At 38.3% G+C, this 21,215-nt stretch overlaps 1 protein-coding gene across 1 annotated transcript in view; it reads right to left on the reverse strand.

Annotated features, from left to right (window-relative positions):
- Positions 1-21,215, reverse strand: part of LOC145452026 (uncharacterized) — a 289,897-nt gene that overhangs the window by 46,434 nt on the left and 222,248 nt on the right. The gene's annotated exons all lie outside the window — the stretch shown is intronic.

The following is a 21,215-nucleotide window of genomic DNA, read 5'->3' on the forward strand; positions in this document are numbered from 1 at the left end:
ATACTTGGAAAATGTGGCCAGGAACTGTTAAGACTGAAGAAAAGTGAGATATTCTATATCACTCAAGCAGAGTTGAAAAAAGTGGGTTGAATCGGATTGAACTCAAAACTGAACATTGAACACAATTACTGTGTTTCCACGCAGCGCCGACGGACGACCAAAAGGCCATGACGCATGCATTGTGCATGTCGGCCGTGTTTCCATGACCAGACCTAATCCAACCGTGTCTTAGCCGAACAAGGCTGACATGTGCGTTTTTATCTTACTTATTCACTATAAACTTCACCACATCACAAGACTGCAATAAAATGACTCGGTAGGAAGGAGCAGATACGAATTGACTTTGACCTGGAATATGTAGGTAGGCCGAAAATGGACATATAAAGATAGCCCTGGGAATGAGTTTTGGAAGTTGCAACACCTTGAATTCAAGCTCGAAAGCCCGTCTTTTTGAAATGCCGATTCTATCTCCTATCTCCTCATTTGCAATTCAGTAGTTCGTAACACAGTATTATCAGTTGTTAGTTCATTGTGTTTGAGTTAGTGAGGCATCTGATTTTCACAAGTCGTTAGTTCCAGATCAGTGATTCTGAAACGAGGGGGCGTGAAAGCATCTGAAGGAGGCGCGAAGCTGCAGTCAAATGAAAAAAATGCTCGCACTCTACGCGGTTTACCTCCAATTCATAATTATTGCTCTGTGTATAGGTCCGAATTTCATAGTAGAGGATTCTCACATCAACAGTCATGATCAGGGCAATTATTTTTTGACATGTCAAAAAAACTCAAAATTAGGTCAAAATTGTCGCGTTAGGTCCAAAAATGTCACAATTTGTTTACAAAGTTTATAACTTTTTGCAACCTGCATTACGTTCATATTGTAGATTTCGCACTGTCAATAAATTTTCCATATGACATTTTACCGCTTGTAGCCCACTTTATAGGTCTACCGTTGTAGAATGCCCATTGTCCAGTCATTGTGAATAATAAACATTCAATTGAAACAAATAGGTAGACATGATGTTATGCTCAACGTGCCGCAATATCCTAACTTAAGCAAGACTGCGTGGGCATTGCATGGTTCTTATATCAAGAAGGGTTGCACTACTACACATTTTAGTTATTTCTACCATAATGCGTAATGTAACTACTGCAATTCTTCATAGGGCCGGATTTCGGTCAAATGAATTTTTCACGTAAAAATTTGTGAGTTATTGAGGCGGAAAAGTATTTTCAGGCCAAACTACTCGGTCATGACAGACAGTTCCAACCAGAAGTGAAGATAAGTAGTAGCCCACAGTTGTCATGTTATGTGGGAAAACACCTAATTTGCATATGTTACGTCGAATTTGATCGAAATTAATATTTTTAGGTCCAAAAATACCAAATTTTTTATTTTTTAGGTCAAAATCTTTCATTTTTTAGGTACAAAAAATCAACCTAGTCAAAACCATACATGACATCAAACTCTCCGTTGGGATTGCAACATTCTGATTGAATTTGTGATATGACGATAAGGGGGGGGGGCGTGACATTTTTCACTATCAAAAGGGGGGCGTCTCAAAAAAACTTTTAGAACAGCCGTTCTCGATCTAATTGAAGTTGCAAATTTTGCAAAACGAGTACAGATTTTGGAAATCCAGTAGTTTGTTAAAGTCCGGTTACGGTGCCGGAATAGTGATTTGAAATTATGTTAGACATGAACGAGTCTACCAACATTTTCCTTACCATTCAGTAAGTCGATACAATTGGCCACTTTGTCGAAGGCGAGGTCTTGGATTGGACGAGAGCATGTCCAATGTCGATGGTGGAATCGATGGCGATCTGAATAGAAGATGTCAAAAATGTGATAGCAACGTATTGAAATATATGAATACGTGTCGGAAAATCATTTACAATTGTACATAGTACAATGTACATGCATCTGAGATATGATGATATCAAAAAAGAAGCATCATGTTTCTCATTCAATTCAGCTTTTTGATATTTGCTTTCAACTTCCCCACACTTGCAACAAACAAATTTTTAGTTCAGTTCAGTGGTCAGTAACCTCTGGGGTCATAATCCCAAGCAGGGTCGTCATAAATGTTCCAGGCGTCGCCATGACTCAACATATCTATCACTGTTTCAATTCAATAGTGAAAATCGGCTAATAGTTTAATGTTCTTGTTCTATGCTTAGTTTAGTTTCAGTAAGTGGGCGTGCGGTACTAGCACTCAATAGACGATGTTTAGTCAGGTGGATTTCTGCCTGAAGCAATCTCAAAATGGCCTTCACTTTATCATATTTGTTAGTTGGTCGGACTGATACTGAGATGCCAACTGTTGAATATTGAGGCAAATCTATCCATAGCGGTCAGTCTCAAGCCGTGGTATACAAGCGTGTTTGTGAAAGAACAGCCGGTCGTAGTGGCCTGGCGGACAATGTTGAGATGACTCGAGTCATGACTTGAGTCGAGTCATACTTGAGTCACTTTTTTCGTACGACTTGACTCACTTTGCAAAAATGACTTGACTTGACTCGGTGTTTCAGAAATGCAGATTGACTCGTGACTCGAAGCAAAATTGACGAGTCAATTTCAAGTCATCAAGAAATGGATGTCGCTAAAAATCACTGTATACTAAAAAAATGTTTCTGATTGTTGTCGCTACGCTTCATTAAAGGATTTTGCGTCTTACTGAACGTCCGTTATTTTATTACAAATACATTGACCGCTTACCGCCTAACAGCGCACGTTGTCGGGTCGCTTTAGTGAAGTAATATATTAACAAGGTATCTATCTCTGTTCTATAGACTGGTCATTGGTGCTAGGTGCTCACCTTAACCAAATCTGTTGTATGATCTAATATTCTAAATCGAATTCGAATATAGTTCACAAGTTTATATTACTAGTCAAGCATTGGCGTAGGTTAACTTTGTATTTCATGGATATGTTATTAGGTAACGTATCATATCAATTCGCTTCCGGTATCTCAGGTTTTGTGTTCTATTCTCTAATTTGGCTGATAAATTAAAGACTGCGAATATAGAACAGTTACATATTTTACCAGTACTGTGCATTCGGGAGCTATACAACACATTTTTGCATGTATATTTATCTCTATATTCATCCCTCGATTTAAAACTAATGGCAACTCAATCTGAATTTCGAACAGCTAGCAAAATGCAATGTGATGCCCTGTACTCCGAAAAGACAACTGGACTTGAATTGTGACTTAACTCGTGACTTAACTTGACTCGAGTGAAAATGTGCAATGAATCAAGATTACTTGTGACTTGAAGGTAGTGACTCGATCCCAACACTGCTGGCGGAAGAGACCGACATGACATATTTCGCATCATTCGGATCATCATCATCATCACGGATGTCTTTTCCACTTGTTTTGATCTTAACAAGGGCCTATGGTGGAGTGTGGATGAAGACATCGCCAGTAAACGAATAAAAGATATGACACGGATTAGCTGGAAGTTAGTCCAACTTCATTGAAATAGACACGTTTAAACGACGGTGAGATGATTGTCAAATAGAGTAGGACTACTTTGTGCGCTGAAATTAAATGACCTGACGATTTGACAACCAAGTCGATTAAATTTGGAAAATTTTTTTTTTTTGAACACCCCGATCTTGCAGCCAATGCTAGCTCAGAATCATGACTACTGACAGCCTGAGGATGGCTTTTGAGCGTCAGAACGCCTATTTCAAGCTCGAAGCCGATTCTATCTCCAGTACTTCTTAGTTAATTCGTGATTCAGTAGTTTGTATTATCATCAGTTTATTAGTTAGTTGTGTTTTAGTTGGTACGGCATCGTATTTTCAAACGTAGTTAGTTCTAGATCTGATTAAAGTTACAAGTTTTGTGGAGTGAGTGCAAATCCAGTAGTTTTACAAGTCTGGTTACGGCGCCGGAATAGTGGTTTAAAAGTAAGCATGGGCGTATCTACACACGTTTTTCTAACCATTCAGCGAGTCGATACAATTTGTCACTTCTTCAAAAGTGAAGTCTTGAATTGGACGAGAGCACATCCCTTGAACATGCCAATGGTAGAATTGATGGAGACCTGAACACCAGATGTCAAAGTGACAGCAACATATTAAAATATACGAAAACGTGCTAGAAAACAATGAACATGTATCTGATCACCATACGTACAATGCATCTAATATCATAAAGGAAGCATCAAGTTTCTCATTAAATTCGACTTTTATAATTGCTTTCGACTTCCACGCACTTGCCGTTTACACACATTGATTTCATTTTAATTTTTGGATGACGATTTTGATTCACATAATTGAAATTTTTTGTCAACTTGACTTGAGTCGAGCAATTTTCTTGAAAAATGGAAATGGAAAATCACTCGAGTCAACTTGAGACACTTTATGTGTGGTGTCAACTTGTAGGCCTACTACAGTCATTGCGCAAGTCTCAATGAAGTCATATGACTCAAACATCATATACAACTTGATTGAAGTCTCGTGTATCAGGATCAATACTTGACTCTGCGACTCGAGTCAAGACGAGTGAAGTCATGACTCGATTTATTACAAGCCTGAATGTAGCCACGGTATTGCCATAAAAGGATATTGTTACGAAAATCTTGTCTATCCGCGTCTCTGTTGCTCATTATTAGTTAATCAAAAAGATGATTCTTGCCCTTTTAAAAGCTAGTACTGGGAAATTATTACCAAAAGCCTGCGTCTCATTCAGACAATCAATTTGGTAAAACAACTTATACTCAAGTACTCATCAGAACTTCTACTTTTGAATATTACTTCAAGTAGTTGTAACAAGTCTCAAATCACCCATAATTGATGAGAAATTAAGAGGTCGACTTCAGACTTCCTACAAAGTGTCGGAGATTTATCTAGGCTCCCCCTTGTCATATCATCTGTGTAAGCAGTGTCTTATAAAAGCCCAGACGCGGGCCGTGCTACAAGTCGGCAGCTAAAGGATAGAAATGAAGAAAATTGGCCCGGTTTTAATGACCATGGTAGTCAACAAACACCATGAACACCACAAACAACAACATAATTACTTCTACTTCAACCACAAGATAGTGCAAGGCTAGAGCTAGAGCTAGAAACTGTGTTTACCTGTAGTCATACACATGTTAGGAGTGAAAAGAATGAGTATATCATGGTTTTTACCGGTGCTGCCAACAACCAGTGTTGGGATGACTCGAGTCACTTCTTTCGTATGACTTGACTTGGCGTGTCAGAAATGTGGTTTGACTCGTGACTCGGAGACAAGGTTTCGAGTCAATTTCAAGTCATCAAGTGACAGTGTCGATAAAAATGGCTGATCTTGCATATATTCGAATTGTTCTCGATACGCTGGTGTGACATGTAAGAGTGAGCAATCACTATTTTGAATGATAATTATAGATTGAGGCTATACGGTTATTTGAGTACTTTATCAGTTCTACCAATGTGTGGGCGATACGAAGCCTTTTTTTACATGTATTTTAAACTAGGTATAGTCGTCCCACGGTTCCAAACTAACGGCAACTTCCAAACAGCTACCGGTATCAAAATGCGATGACGCAATTATGCTTCGTACTTCAAAAAATCAACTTGAATTGAACTATAACTTGACTCGTGACTTGACTTAACTTGAGCCACATTTGAAAATAGGATGATTTGACTCGACTCGAGTCAAATGTCAATGACTTGAAATGACTCGTGACTCAAAGGTGGCGACACGCCACTATTCGGATCTGAAATCATGAATTTGCCAAAATCATGTAATTTATAATTTACTCACTTTTCACCTCCTCGTGTGTCAGTCGGACATTGATGTTTGTCAGATTCCGACTGAACGGTTGAGATTGTCATGCAAGCGTCTTTCACGAAAGAAATTTAGATGTATCGGAGGAACAGCCTCTCAAATGAGATGTTATGTACGATGATATTCTGATGGCAATCCACTGTAATGAAAGCAAGAGTTGTTGTGTAAAGTAGATTCAGTAAATGTATCTATCTATTGAAAGCGCAGCAGCCGACCATATTCATCTATATTCTATAGTCACAGGTTGAAATGGTCAGGCTTTCCTCAGTGCTACTCAGGTAGAAGTAACATACGTTTCTACTCAAGTGCAATTTACAAGTAACTTGAAAGACAAATGCCAGTTTTGCCAGAAAAATGAAATCTGTTCATGTAGAAGTATAAGTAGTCCTAAATCATAACAACTCGAGTACGGTAATTAGTACTAGTATGCAAAACTTATTTGAGATTTAAAGTCTTTAAAAAAAAATTAAATGACTTCATTACTGACCACCACTGCTTGCAGAGGACCTGATTTGGTTATCTAGTTTATTTCACGCCCAAGCTTAGCAATGGATGTGTGTGCTCGAAGCGAGATGAAATATATTTTGAGCATCGGCGGCTACATCGGAATGATCAGCAAAGGTTTAGTTATCGGTTTGATGGGTAGTTCATGAGATATCCGGTAATAGCCAGGCTCTAGTTCAACACACAATGGCAGGGGGCAGACTAGTACACCACACTCAACCAACCATTGGACCGGGAATTACTTAATTTTTAAAACAAGCAGCTATAACTACTTATTTTCAAAACTAGTAACTAGAATTACTCATTTTTCAAAATTCGCTACTAGAAATAGAAATTTAATTACTCAATTTTTAACAATTAGCAACTTGAGTTGGAACTACGCTATTTTAAAAATCCGTCACTAGAACTAGAACTACTTATTTTTCAAAACTAGCAATTAGAAATTGGAACTACTCAAGTTTTCAAAACAAGTATCTAGAAATAGAAGTATAATCACTCAATATTTGAAAATTAGCGACTCGAGTTAAAACCGGAACTATGATCTTTTCAAATTCCGTAGCTAGAACTAGGAATGGCTACCAGGGTGGAGTGAAAAATGGAAAATTTTGAATTTTATAACGGACACTTGATATGTGGTGCCAAATTTAAAAAAAAAATTCTATAATAATTTTGGGCTCGTGCACCCTCTAGTTGTCGAAATTGACTAGACTTTACTATAGTCAATCTGTATAATGACTCAGTTTGAACGCGAGTCATTGCGCATGACTCTGACCACGTGATATGACTCGAGTCTGAAACAGCCAAGACCAATATACCATTGCAATTTCGAAGAATAGTGAAGTAACCACAGTATTGGTATTTCGTCAATTGCTACTGCTACTTGAAAATGCAATCTGAAACCGTTCAAAATGCGAAAATCAGTTTATATGTTTTAAATGTTAACCATTCAATATCGCCAGATATCGTTATAAAAAGTAGTTTTAACAAGACTAAATCGAAACTGAGCAGTCAACGCAATGACTTCGACTCGGACTCGAGTCATAATATCATGACTTGGACTTGACCCTCTGCTTGCTGACTTGGACTCGGAATGACTCGATGGTGAATTAAAAATGACTCGACTTGACTCGAGTTGAAACTATAAAAGTAAGATTGACTTGTGACTCGGAGCCTGTATGGTTGTCACTAAATGATTAAGAACTTCAACGTCACAAGATTTGAAAATAATAGGTTCTGTTTTGGAATGACCGCAAGATCAGACTACAGCTTCAATGACTACATCTACTTACTCAACCTTGTACATTGTGAATTTAACACTCACACACATACCTACACACAATCCCGAAGCCTGTACAATACATAAACAGAGCACGTCAGAACCACAATACCGACAAGTTTGTGCTGAATATGGAATATTGGCTCTCACATACCTGTTCATAGGAGGTCGAGACACAAATTACTCTTGTCCTACTTTTGATTCTTTAGTTTCTTCTGTTGAAGCACATTGATAGCTTTGAATCTCACTCCCGTTCATGATCTTGCCCTGAAACAATACCCAAACACACAGTTACAGCCAGATTTATACATACTACGAATCTAGTCAGTCAACGGTCATTAACTACTGGTTATCCCGTAGTTCTAGTTCTAGTCACAATATTTTTAATGCGATTAGTTCTAGTTGCATTACGGAATAAGTTGGTTGCGAAACTATAAAACACGTGTCACCGTTCTGTGAATCGTGATATCGGTGTTCTATTGTGTGTTGTTCTTGCATTTCTAGCTAAGATTCATCACTACTAACAGTGGTTATGCCCGGTGGTGGGTTTTGATTCACGGAACCCCTTTCATCGCAAGCTCCATATCCTGGCCTTTTGTAGTGCCGAATCTATCTCCAATATTTCTTAGGTTGTTTGTGATTCAGTAATTCGTATTATCCATTATTAGTCAGCTCTGATTTAGTTAGTTGGTTTCAACTTATCAAAGATAGTTAGTTCTATAAAATATAGTCTAGTTGTGGTTGCGAATTTTGGAAAATGAGTACCGTACAGATTTTGCAAATCCAATAGTTAGTAAAGGTCTTGTTGCAGCGCCGTAACAGTGGATTGAAAGTACCACTTAGCACGGACGCATATACATTAGTGCGGAGCATGGACCGGAGCCGAGTTGGATATCTGGCCGGATTTTTTCAAATTTTGGATGGACCGTATAGGAGCCGGATCAGTACTTCTTTGATAAGGCCAGAATCTCTATGGATAAGCATGACGTTTGTAACTAAATAACTACCGACCAACAACACGCAAGTAACCGCCAAGCCAGTGCGAAAAGAAACGAGCTATATTTTTAAATTCATGGAACCACCGTACCGTGTTAGGTCGGATTTCCAGCAGGACTTTTTAATTTTTGGCCGGAGCCGGATCAGTACTTTTTCCTGATACGGCCGGAGCCGGACCAGAGAATTGACAAACCGGATCGAAGCCGAACCAGAGAATGTGTCGATCCGCTCCTCACTAATATACATACGTTTAATCGCCATTCAGCTCGCCGATACAATTTGTCGTTTCTTCCGGGGTCTTGGATTGGACGTAAGCACATCTCTTGGACTGGCTGATGGGCTATGGCAGAATTGCTGACGAACTAAACAATATATATTGAAAATGTGACAGCGACGTATTCAAATACACAAATACATGCAGAAAAACACGAGTTATACAGCGTATAAGGAGTCATAAATTTTTTTTTTTCAAATTCAACTGACTACATGATAAAGTTGTTAGTTTGGCTATAAAAACTCACTACACCAAACTTGGTTTAATACCAATCAGTAGCCGCGTTGCTACAAGAGATGAAAAATTTGGATACAGCCTAATATATATAAATTAAATAATTTTTTTTCAATACCTTCTGATCACCAGGGTTGTAACCGAGTCACAAGGCTCAGAATCACAAGTCAATCTCACTTTTATAGTTTTGACTCGAGTCAAGTCGACTCATTTCAATTCACCACCGAGTCAAGTCCGAGTCCAAGTCAGCGAGCAGAGTGCCGAGTCCGAGTCATGGAATTATGACTCGAGTCCTAGTCCAAGTCATTGTGTTGACTGCTCAGTTTCCAGTTGAAGTCTTGGTAAACCCACTTTTTATAGCTCTGTTTGGTGATATCGAAAGGTTCGCATTTATAATATGCCAATTTTCGTCACTTTCAGCAGTTTATGGTCGCATTTTGAAGTACCAGTACCAACAGACGAAATCCCAATAGTGTGCTGGGTTCAGAATTACAATGAAATGTCGGTCTTGGCTTGGTTAGTCTCGAGTCAATGACTTGGTTCGAGTCATGCGCAATGACTCGAGTCCAAGTCGAGTCAGTACACAGAATGACTCGAGTCGAGTCGAGTCATTTCAGTATTTTGAATAAATGACACGAGTCAAGTCGAGTCATCAGAAAATCGTGAGTCGAGTCGGACTCGAGTCATTACAACTCTTCGACAGAAACGCTGCCAAACAAATTTGGTCAATTCCAACCAATGGAAGCGGAGTTATTGTAGTCGAAAAATTAGGATATGAAAAAATTAATAACCTGCCCACCGTGAATACGACAACAATTATTCATATCCAAATTTCCGACTGCAATAACTCTGCTTCCACTGGTTGGAATTGAGCTAAATGTAGGATTGATGTTGAAACTTCTCAAAGCTTCAAAAGCGTGTTCGACTTTTCATGCTTGAAATCTATGAATGCGTATCAGAGCTATCTTCGAACTTCTAATATTTACGCAGGGATTTATCAGATCTCGTATCACTCGAGATTCAGTGATAACTACACCGCGTCGATATTTGTATTGGAACAGGAGAAGTTGCTGAAATAGGATGGCATCATTTTATCAAAGAACTCATAGAGTAAACATGTTAGCCGATTCCAAAGAAGAGCAACACATTCGACTCCGCTGTTTTGGACAGTGTTGTTCTGCTCCCTTTTGGCCTAATTAAGTCGAGACACTGCTTTGTTCAAGTTAACCGGAAATTTAATTGCTCCTTCATGGCTGTGCATTACTGTATTAGGACTGTTCAAGAATAAGCTTTTTTCTGGATTCCAGCCATTCGGTGAATAAATAGTCAGGTTACCCTAAAAAACGCTGCACACCAAATTTGGTTCAATTCTGACAAGTATAAGGCTCCGCAGATCCAATTAAAATTTTCAATTTGCTAGGGAAGATATAAAAAAACAATCAAGGATAATAATCAGAGAATTATCAACGAAAAACTCGAATAACTCCTCTTATACTAGTTGGAATTGACTAAAATTTGGTTTGCATCGTTTTTGAAGACAGCTCAACAATATCATGGGGTTGACAGTCAAAATTTGAATTTTTCCCCAATTTGACCTAATAAATTAAATATTTGAATCTAATTTTGAAAAATTGTGTAGCTTTAACTGTGATTCTGATCTAATTTGAAAAAAAAACAGTCTAATTATAATTCTAAATGTAGTACAATTTGTACAAAAAAAACGGTAGCTTTCAGCTATCATTCTAATTCCAATCTAATTTGAATTTGAAAATGATCTAGTTGTCCCAATCTGGCTGCGAAAACCCAGTTATCGTGTGAATCCCGGTTAGAAACCCCTGCTGCAAGTTAGCTTGATTAGAAAGTATGCTAATAGTTGTGGTTATGACATACCTTCAGCTTTTGACACTTCTAGTAAGATTGTCAGCACATAATCGAGTTGTACGTCTGCATTTTTCAGTTTGGCCCGATTTGCATTTTCAATCTTCACACGTTTCTTCCATTCTGTTGCGTTGAGACCTTCAGGGCCTTGCGTTTCTGCACGGAAAAATCACAGGTGGTCATGTAGTCTGCATCGCACTTTTCTACAAGTGTTAATCGGTGGTGGCTACCTAGCTTCACGCTGGGTTGCTATGACTCGATTTACCGGTTACTCAACTTGACTCGAGTAATTTTTTAAATGACTCTACTCGAATAAAGTGATGTGTTGAATCAACTTGGCTCGAGAAATTTCTTCAATAGACTTGACTTTAGGATTACCATATTCTGGAATCGGGAAAGGGGGACACTTTTTCAAAATATTTAAACTTGGAGAAGTCAAAATTATGTCAAAATCGTAGCGTTAGGCCAAAAATTGTCTGAATTGTTTACAAAGTAATAACTTTTTTGCAACCTGCGTTTCGTTCATTTTGTATATTTTGCAGTGTCTGTGAACTTGTCATTTGACATTTCACCGCTTGCAGCCTACTTTATAGGGCTGCAGTTGTAGACGGCCCATGGTCTGCTTATTGTGAATCGTAAACATTCAAATGAAACAAATAGGTCAACATGGTGCTCAACGTACCGCAATATCCCAACTGAAGCTACACTGCGTGGACATTGCAAGGTCCTTATATCAAGAAGTGTTGTGCTACTAAACATTTTAATTATCTCTACCATAATCTGTGGTGTAACTTCTGCAATTCTACATAGGGACAGATTTTCTCAAAATAAAGTTAGAAAAATTTTCAGTTATCGATGCAAAAAAGTTTTTTTTCAGGCCATACCACTTCGCAATGAAAGACAGTTCCAACCGGAAATGAAGACATTTCTAACGTTATGTGGGAAAACACCTCATTTGTATACATTATTTTTTTAAATCGGTCAAAAATGTCAAAATATTGATATTTACGTCAAAATCGTTCATTTTTAGGTTAAAAATAAGCCTAGTCAAAACCATACACGTCATCAAATTCTCCGTTGGGATTGCCAGCATTCTGATTGCATTTGCATTTTCCTTACCATTCAGTGAGTCGATACAATTTGAAACTTTGTCGAAGGTGAGGTCTTGAATCGGACGAGAGCACATCGCTTGGGCATGCCAATGGCGATCTGAATAGAAGATGTCATAAATGTGACAGCAACGTATTGAATTTGAAACATATGAATACAAGCAGGAAAATAATGTTCACGCATCTGAGATCTTATGATCATACATACAACACACTTGATATCAAAAAGAAACCATCAAGTTTCGCATTAAATTCAAATTTCTGATTTTTATTTATTTATTTGACATTTTTGATATTTGGTATCGCCATGACCCGAAATATCCATCACTGTTTCAATTCAATAGTGAAAATCGCCTAATAGTTTTATGGTCTTGTTCTACGTTCACTTTAGTTACAGCAAGTAGTAGAGTTGGACAGATATCGACCTAGCCGATGATCGAGGCCAATGTTTGGAACATCGCTCCGAGTTCTCAGTCTCAGGAAATCGACGACACAAAGGGGGCTGCGTGACAGATTGCCCTTGCAGGACAAGTTGAACTGGGTGAGCATGCAGTGAAACTATGCTTCCCGCATCACAGCCTACCTCTACTGGACTGATCTGTGATTCTGCATCATCTTTTGCTCTTTGGGATATCCCACATTTCAATGAATGTGCACAATTAAGCAATAATTGTTTTCTAGTTTATTGATCAGCTTTCTGTGGCATGAACAAGAGACAACTACCCTAATCGAACAGAACAGAATAGATCAGAAGGGCTGTTAGAAAAAATCTTTTTTTTTTCTTAATCTTGTTGGCTGCATCATTAAATCATTAGTTTGGCTCAAAAAACGATGCACACGAAATTGGAATTCATTCCAACCGATAAGCGCGGACTTTGTACAGTTTGAAAATTTTGAATATACCCCAAAATGCAAAAAAAAATTCAAATTTTTTGTCACCCCAAGAAATTGTTACGCTGTCTTCAAAAACGATCCAAAACAAATTTGACTCAATTCCAACCAGTAAAAGCGGCGACATTTGAGTTTTTCTTTGATAATTCTGGGATTATCCTTGATCGGTGGATAATCCAAGAATTATCAACGAAAAACTCGAATAACTCTGCTTCTACTAGTTGGAATCGAGTCAAATTTGTTTTGGATCGTTTTTGAAGACAGCGCAACAATTTCCCGAGGTTGACAGAAAAATTTGAAAATAATTTTTTATGGCATTTTTAGGTAAATTCTGAATTTTCAAACTGTACGAATTCCGTCCTTACCGGTTGGAATGAATTCATCGATTTTTTAAGGCAACCTAATGATTTAATCACGTAGCTAACAAGGTTCAGGAAAAAAAGTTTTTTTGAACAGCCCTACTGCACAGCCTGTCGTAGTGGTCTGGCGGAAGAGATGGACATGGCCTATTTTGCACCATTCACCCATGATTCAGCAACTACATGATACTGCACTATAGTTGTTCCAGACGCAGATGGATAGCTTTGCACAGCATAGAGGCCACTAGAGTGGAACATGGCGTTACTAAAAAATCATGACTTTGCAGTTCCAATACAGCAGTTTTCTGAAGAAATTAGCTACGCTCAAAAAAATTCGTGATTTTATCTTTAATTTGATATCATTTCATTTTTGGAGCGAAGTGACCCTTGAAAACAATAATTTTTGAATATTTTTGTACAACAACATTTTTCAACAACTGATGCTTCAGCAATACCTAAACATGTTTTACATATTGGAAAACAAAATGCATGTAAAAGCTGGTTTTATTTTCGTTTTAATTGGGATCACCTCTAAAGAGGTTGCCGACCGCAAACTTTGACAACTCTATAATTCCAGTTGCCTAATTTCACTAAATTAGATAGAAATGCCAGTAATCTAACTCTTATCTAATTTTGAAAAGTCCAAGATTTTCTAGTTTTTCAAGTTTAGGCGACCGGTGGTCTAGAGTAGGTTGGCCGTACAATACTGACGATTTTTTTGCTGAATATTAGACCGCACATACCTGGTCTTAAGAGACCTTACCTGCCGAGATACAAATCCCTCTTGCTATCATTCTCATTCCTTCATTTCTTTGTCTGCTCACAGCTTGATCAACCCGAATCTCATTCCCTTCCAGGCTGTTGCCCTGCAGCGGTAGTCATGAAGTCACACATATGTTGACAGACAGATTTGTACAAACTATCATCCACTTAGTGGGTGATCAACTAACCACTGATTATTTAGTAGTTCTGGTTCTAGTTTCGGAAAGTGGAGAGTTTCAGTTGCGCGTTTCAGACAATAATTTGTGGTACAATGATTTGCGTACCGGTACTCAAGTTTGACTCAAGTACCGTAACTGTAATGATTCGAGTCGATCAGTGAAAGACGATTTTTTGGACTAATGAAACTTTACGCCCATTTCCATCGAGAAGTTATAATTGCATCATTTTTCCGAAACATCGATTAGTTGTATCCCAACATACGAAACATATTGTACAAAGCTATGCACGTTAGCGTCAATGACATTTCTGTGTAGCTGTGATCGCAAAGCCGAATGAAGTATTTTCAAAAAATACCAAATCATCATCATGTGGTGGCATTATGTTTCGTAGATACATGAAAAGTAGGTTACATATTCAAGCTTTTGGGTCTCCCATATACTTATATCGTCATCATGAGTAATTATAATCACATTATCATATATCAAATACTCGACGTGAAGCCTAATTCAGAATAGAATCACTCATGCACTATGTATTCACTCATGTAAGTCTAGTAATTACGAGCAAACCTTTTTCCTGCATGATTTTGCCTCCAGCATCATCGTCCATCGGTAATTCCATTTCAAGTCAACAACACAGTGACCCACTAAGTCTCACATTTTCATGTCATTTTAGGAGTGAATCTGGTATCTAGCACTAAGTGCAGAAAACATGATTTTTTCAATATTCATACACTGAAACCATTTTGTGCTCACTCAACGATGAAGTTTAATTACGGTAGTTTCACATTCCCTGTTACAGTACGGTCATAAAACAGCGTATTGAAGTAGTTAAGAGCTGATGATGGCGTTTAATAACGGAATACACGAAACTCTTGATACTGAAGGGAAAATTTTCAACAAACAAATGGAGTTAGGGGTCAATATTAGTCCTAATAGCCTACCCCTTTCAATATCCATCATGCGTGACACAAACTTGGAACATTTTAAGCGCTATTCTGTCTCCATAAAAATTGGAAACAACTTGTTATATGAAAGCTGGTTTGGGAGAGAAATGTGACTTACATGTTTTGCCTAATAATATGTAATTGGTAGGCTATTAGACCTAGTCTAAATCAACTTCATACATAGATATTTCCGACTCCAATCTGTAATTCAATTTCAGATCAAACAAAAATTAGATTGGGTATCAATAAAGTTTCAGATTTTGCAAATATTTGGATCAAGACATTATGAAGTATGAGTTGATATGATTGAAAAGCAATTTATTTTAACGGAATACCGGTAGGCCAACATGAGCGTTATCAGGTTATCCCATCAAAAAAAAGCTTTTTCTGCTTATTTAACCTTGAAATGAAAGTTTTTCAAGCTGATTTGAAACTGTCTGTAAATGAGATACTTTGGCAATAAATAGTTGTTCTTGCTGTTATATTACATAATATGATTGTTTTTATCATGCAAGAGTTGAGGTAATAATTTAAGTTGCACAGCCCCTAATGTCTCCCTCTCATTTCTGTCTATATCGTAGGCCTACTTCAAAAGTTTTGTGAAGGTTGTCACATGAATTCTGTTGCAACATGGAGCATATACTTAAGTAATAAGTTAGATGCCAAAATTCTGTAACTAGACTATGGAGCATAATTTTCAGCTAAATCATCACATTTTTATAATCTGAAATATTTCTTGTAGTTCAAGTTCGTAAGCAAATATTACATAAAAACTCCTTTGCTAAAGATTCTATGCGTCAGGTATTATACGACACTATTTACCAAAATATTCAGGCAAACAGAAATGATAGGGAGAGTTATGAAATATTTTTACACGCAGCGATTTCAATGGGCTTCACCTTCAGCTACATTCTTGGCTGGGCACCAAAGATGAATATTTTCTCACTGGCTTGCTGAATTTATCAATTTATACAACATGACAACATTCTCAGGTATAAGTAGCTCATTTATAGAGACACAAGTTCAGATCTGCATAAAAATAGCACTTGGATTTCACGGTTAAATGAGCAGAAAGCTTGTTTTATCACACGATAACTTGAAAACTTCATTCAAAATGGATACCGGTAGCTCAGCTATAGCATTTTACAAGGTGATGAATCAAATTTCAGCAAAATCTGCAACTTGATGGAGACCGAATTTCTCTTTGGTTCATTTCACATTGAATTACCTATATACAGCAGTCACAAACAATCCAGTTAGCTGGCTTGATTATGGCTTAAGGTTGAACTTAATCAAACTTGCAGCATCATTTTACATTCAGTAATTGCATTCTCAAGTGAGACAGGAACGAACGAATGATCGATAGATACTCCATGGAAACTCGCAAATCATGTTTAATAGAAGCTGTAAGCCAATATGTCATCGGTGTCTCGTATGGACTAAAGACTCTACTGAATACACACAGGTGTGAAGCAAGACGCTGAGAACCGTCTTGGCACACCAAACATATTACTCTAAACGTATCAGGATTCCATTTTCGGGCATAAACACTTCTTCCTTGGCGAGAGCGATTTTCAGAGTCCGGGGTTACCGGTATTGACTATCAAGCCATGTTACCATTTCAAAAGATTTCACATCACACCAAACCTTTCGTAACAAACAGATGCAGCCAGAGGCCATCACAATTTCGAGTTGGTAACCTGTAACCTCTATTCCTATCGATATACGAAGACTGTACTATTGTATGTGAGCATAGTAGAAGCGCGAAACGGTATGCCAATAAAGCACTGGCCTACAACTACAATCAATCAACGCTTTACCGAGTAATATAAGTGAATCAGCCTGTACTCTGAAACATATTAGCTATATCTCCAACGTCCGATCGAATTAAAACTGATATTAGTACACTCAGGGCCGAGACCAATTTCTCTACTGAGTAGCGATTCTCTACTCAGCAGCGAATTTTTTACTCAACTCACGCCAAAAAGTATACTCACACTCAAATGCGTTCGAATCGGCACTCAAATCTAAGTCAGCGGACCACCAGACTTAAGTGTCAATTTTTGCGGTCGAGCAGCCAACTGTAGGCATTTTAGGCAACAGTCGCTGCGGGGTTCGCCAAATACCGGACACCGGTACGGTACTCTATTGCTTTCTGCTGAACGGATGAAATCAGTGTCGCCTGCTCTACCATTTCGGCTTCTTGTACGGTATCTCGATTTACCGGAATGGTAACTTCTGCTGTATGAATTCGTTAGCGTCAAGTTCCGTTGAGTGAATGAGTGCGCTTTGGTGGATTATTGTTCCATAAAATTTTATTATACATACCGTAAGGCATATGTCAACTGCCATTTGAAATATATAGATACAGAAATGGCGACAAAGGTTGATCGTCAAGCAAAACCGACAAGTTTTGGGCTGCTGCTAGCGATTGAATTTAACGCTGCCGGCACTTTACGAATGCTCCTCTCACAATTAAGAGCAGCATTTTGAACCTGAACTGATAGAATTCTTGGTGATATCCGTGTTGGGATGGAGTCACTATACCTTCAGGCCTTTCAAAATTCAGACGAGACTCCCCGTCAACAGACCAGCAATAAGCTTTTGGAAACAAAAAATGCTGAATATATCAGGGAGAAAATGTAGAGTGGATATGGCAAAGTTTAATGGTAGAGGAGCTAAGTGATTCGTGCATGGACGATCTACGATTGGAAAGAAATCCTGAAGAAATGTCAACTTTCAATTTATTTACACGATATCGACGCATTTTGTTCTTAGAGGCCTTCACTTACGTTATTGTGGCCTGTTGTGAAACTTTAACTTGATAGATTTCGAATGGGTTTGTGGCATCTTGCGAATATACTTCTGTGGGGCAATGGAACGTTGTGGGTATCTTCAAGGACTTCTAATATTTCTAATGGGCCATCTTCAAAGGGTATTGATAAGGTAAATCAGTGAGATCGACGTATACGTAAGTAAGTTTTGTGACGAAATAACGAGGAAAGCGTCTCGTTGTCATGACAAAATCGTTCACGCGTGTCTGGTTCAAGGCTAAAAAAATCTGGCAACACAACTTCGGAAAATGACGCCTGGAAATCGATACTCAACTGAGTTGAGAGAATTGGCGCGCACTCAACGCTGAGTATCGATCGATACTTAGTTGAGTGGAGATACGCATTTAAGCATTACTTAGTTGAGGAGAAGAATTGGGCTCCACCCTCAATCAGCTGATTTCATTCCATGTTTTGACTCAGAGCCATTCATGCACGTGACATATTAGCTCCACCACGCGGAAGAACGAAAGGCGTTAAATCGATAACATCATGCAGTTCGATATTGCATTTCCTTCATAACGGGAACCTATTTGGTTTTGTCATCTCTCCTAATTTTATTCTCCTGTACATGTCGTTATCATCGGATAAGTCGATAAAGCGCACACTCGAATAGGGTACGTATTATAAGCATTTAAAATAACTATATTGCTAGAAAAGTTAGGAGCCATCGATGCATGACGTCCTTGGAAGCCAAGGAGACCGCTTGCCTAGTAACCACTGTATATATCGTTTTGCACTTGCCCTAAGCCGGGGGCGGGCAACTTGTCCGGTCAGTGAGCCGCATATGGGAAAATTAGGCACTTGGCGGGCCAGATTACAGAATATATACAATTATATATTATACCTTAATCGCGTATTTATCCACCGCTACAAGGAATCAATTGTGTTTAATACCAGCTATCCGACAGTCGTCGAGCATGTCCGCATTCAAGTCGAAATACAAGCAATTTCTCCTAAATCAATACTAGCCAGTCTTCGGGATTACCGGACCACGACCTAACATCGACCTCGCCCTTCGCCACATGCCACCTCATTTTGTCGCTTGCGTCTTATATTCTCTGCATTACTTTTCAGTCAGTATGTCCATTCCTCTTATTTACTTCGCCTAGGCTAAGGTTGGTGTCTGATCTTAATGGCTGCTTCAAGTTGTTTCGACACCTTCCTATCTTCGCATTGTATCGCAGTCTTGTGATGTTTTAAAACGATGAAAATATTAATAAACCTGATTGATTTATGTAAACTTCAAGTTTGAAGCATAGAGATCAAAAAGAGTATTTCATGAATCTATTTACAACAGCTATTGAAGTCAATTAGACATCTATGGTCACTCAATACTAGATTTTTGAACTCTGATTGCATGTCATATGCAAATACCCTTAGTGAAGACTGCTAATGTTCGTGGCAGTGTTGGGATTTAGTCACAGCCTTCGAATCACAAGTCATCTCGAATCATTGCACATTTTGACTCGAGTCAAGTCAAGTCACTCGATTTTTGGAGGTGACCCGAGTCAAGTCAAGTCAAGTCACGAGTCATTCAAGTTGAAATTTCAAAGTACTAGATATGATTCAAATTCATTACTAGGGCGATTTTTTTGACACTTCAAAAAAAGTTAAAATTTCACATAATGAGTTTGATTTATTTAGCTGTTCTTGTGTAAATCACACTAGCATGTAACTATAGCGTGTTGCTCTGTCGTTGGCGCGCGTTCTTCTTGGTCCGCGGCTCGATAAATCAAGGTAGACAAGTCAGCATTGCTCTTTTAATAAAACAACTAAAACATGACGATGCTCGTCCGACGGAGACTAACAGACGACTGCCTCGGACGGTGACTAAAAGCGAATGCACCTCCGACAGTGACTAAAGGCCGACTGAGCCTCGGACGGTGACAAAATGCGACTGCACAACATAGGTTCGCAAACAGCAACAAATAGCAGCATGATTGATGATCAGTGCGGTCGATAATCGACGTAATCAGGGAGCGGTTACGCTACATAACTTAGTTACTCCCGCCATTTACCGGCTTCAAAAATCTAGCGTTTTTCGGTTATAACTCGTTTTTTGTTCACAATAGGGAAAACTTTGTTCTTAAGACTGATAGACACATGATGTTTTGGCAGCTTTCATGACCCCCTGACTAGTGGTTGCCGAGATGGGCAATTTCACCCCCTCTCGCACAGACAATACCGGCTGGAAAATGGAGGCAGTCCCTTAAAACCAATTTTAATTGAAGTTTCAAGTCATTTTTCGGGACTTGAAAACCCCCTTTTTAGGATTTGAAAAAAGTCATCTTCACTCCACCCTACAACGCATGCCTAATTGCCTATTAACATTCCAACATTTAACGACAAATGACGAAACATATTCTTACATCTTCACCAAGTCTACCTACCTCTCATTCGAATTAAGTTCTGACACACGAAACAATTGTCTGGCATATATCCAGATTGCTATACAATCGTTTGTCAAATTGTTCGCGTCAAATAAACCAAAGAAAAAGCAAGGCTCAAATAACTGATTAATATTTATTTCAAATCGATTCTATACATTTCATAACAAGAAAACGCAGCCCAATACAACATAAAATCACGGAAATTTCAGCCACTACTCTCTAAGTCTAAGATGCAGATACTGATTAGCAGTCATTAACAATACTCTTGAGTTATAATGAGTTGCGGATAATGTCAGTATAATTGCAAATTAGTCACAATGGACGGTAAGCGTAATTTATAGAATGTCAAGTAGCAAATCAAAATATCTCAGTAAAAAGGGTACATTGAATCACATCCATAAGATTATCTGAAATTTCGATTGTTATGGATTAACAATTTGCCTCTTTTTCTGTTAACTATGGTGTATAAGTCATTTAGAAGGAATTAATCACATATCAATAATAAACGAGGTCATCAAGAGAAATGAGCCAATTATATTATGCTCGAAGCATTTAGAATCACAAAGGTAGCAGAAAACTTGGTTATTGGTCATAAAAGCCAGAATAATCGTTGGCTCGAAGTATACAGCGACCGTCATTCTACAGAATAATATCAAGGCCTTGAAATATTTTGGTAATGAAAGTTTTAAACTCGGTAAGTATACCTTTCAAGACACTCCAGAAGTCAACTGTACTAAAGATATAGAGAAAGATCACTAGATCATGATGGAACATGGAGAATCCTACATAATTGACATTA

This window comes from Botryllus schlosseri, chromosome 1 (assembly GCF_051294905.1).
Source record: "Botryllus schlosseri isolate E-star chromosome 1, Bs_hap1, whole genome shotgun sequence".
In the NCBI taxonomy this organism is placed as follows: domain Eukaryota; kingdom Metazoa; phylum Chordata; class Ascidiacea; order Stolidobranchia; family Styelidae; genus Botryllus; species Botryllus schlosseri.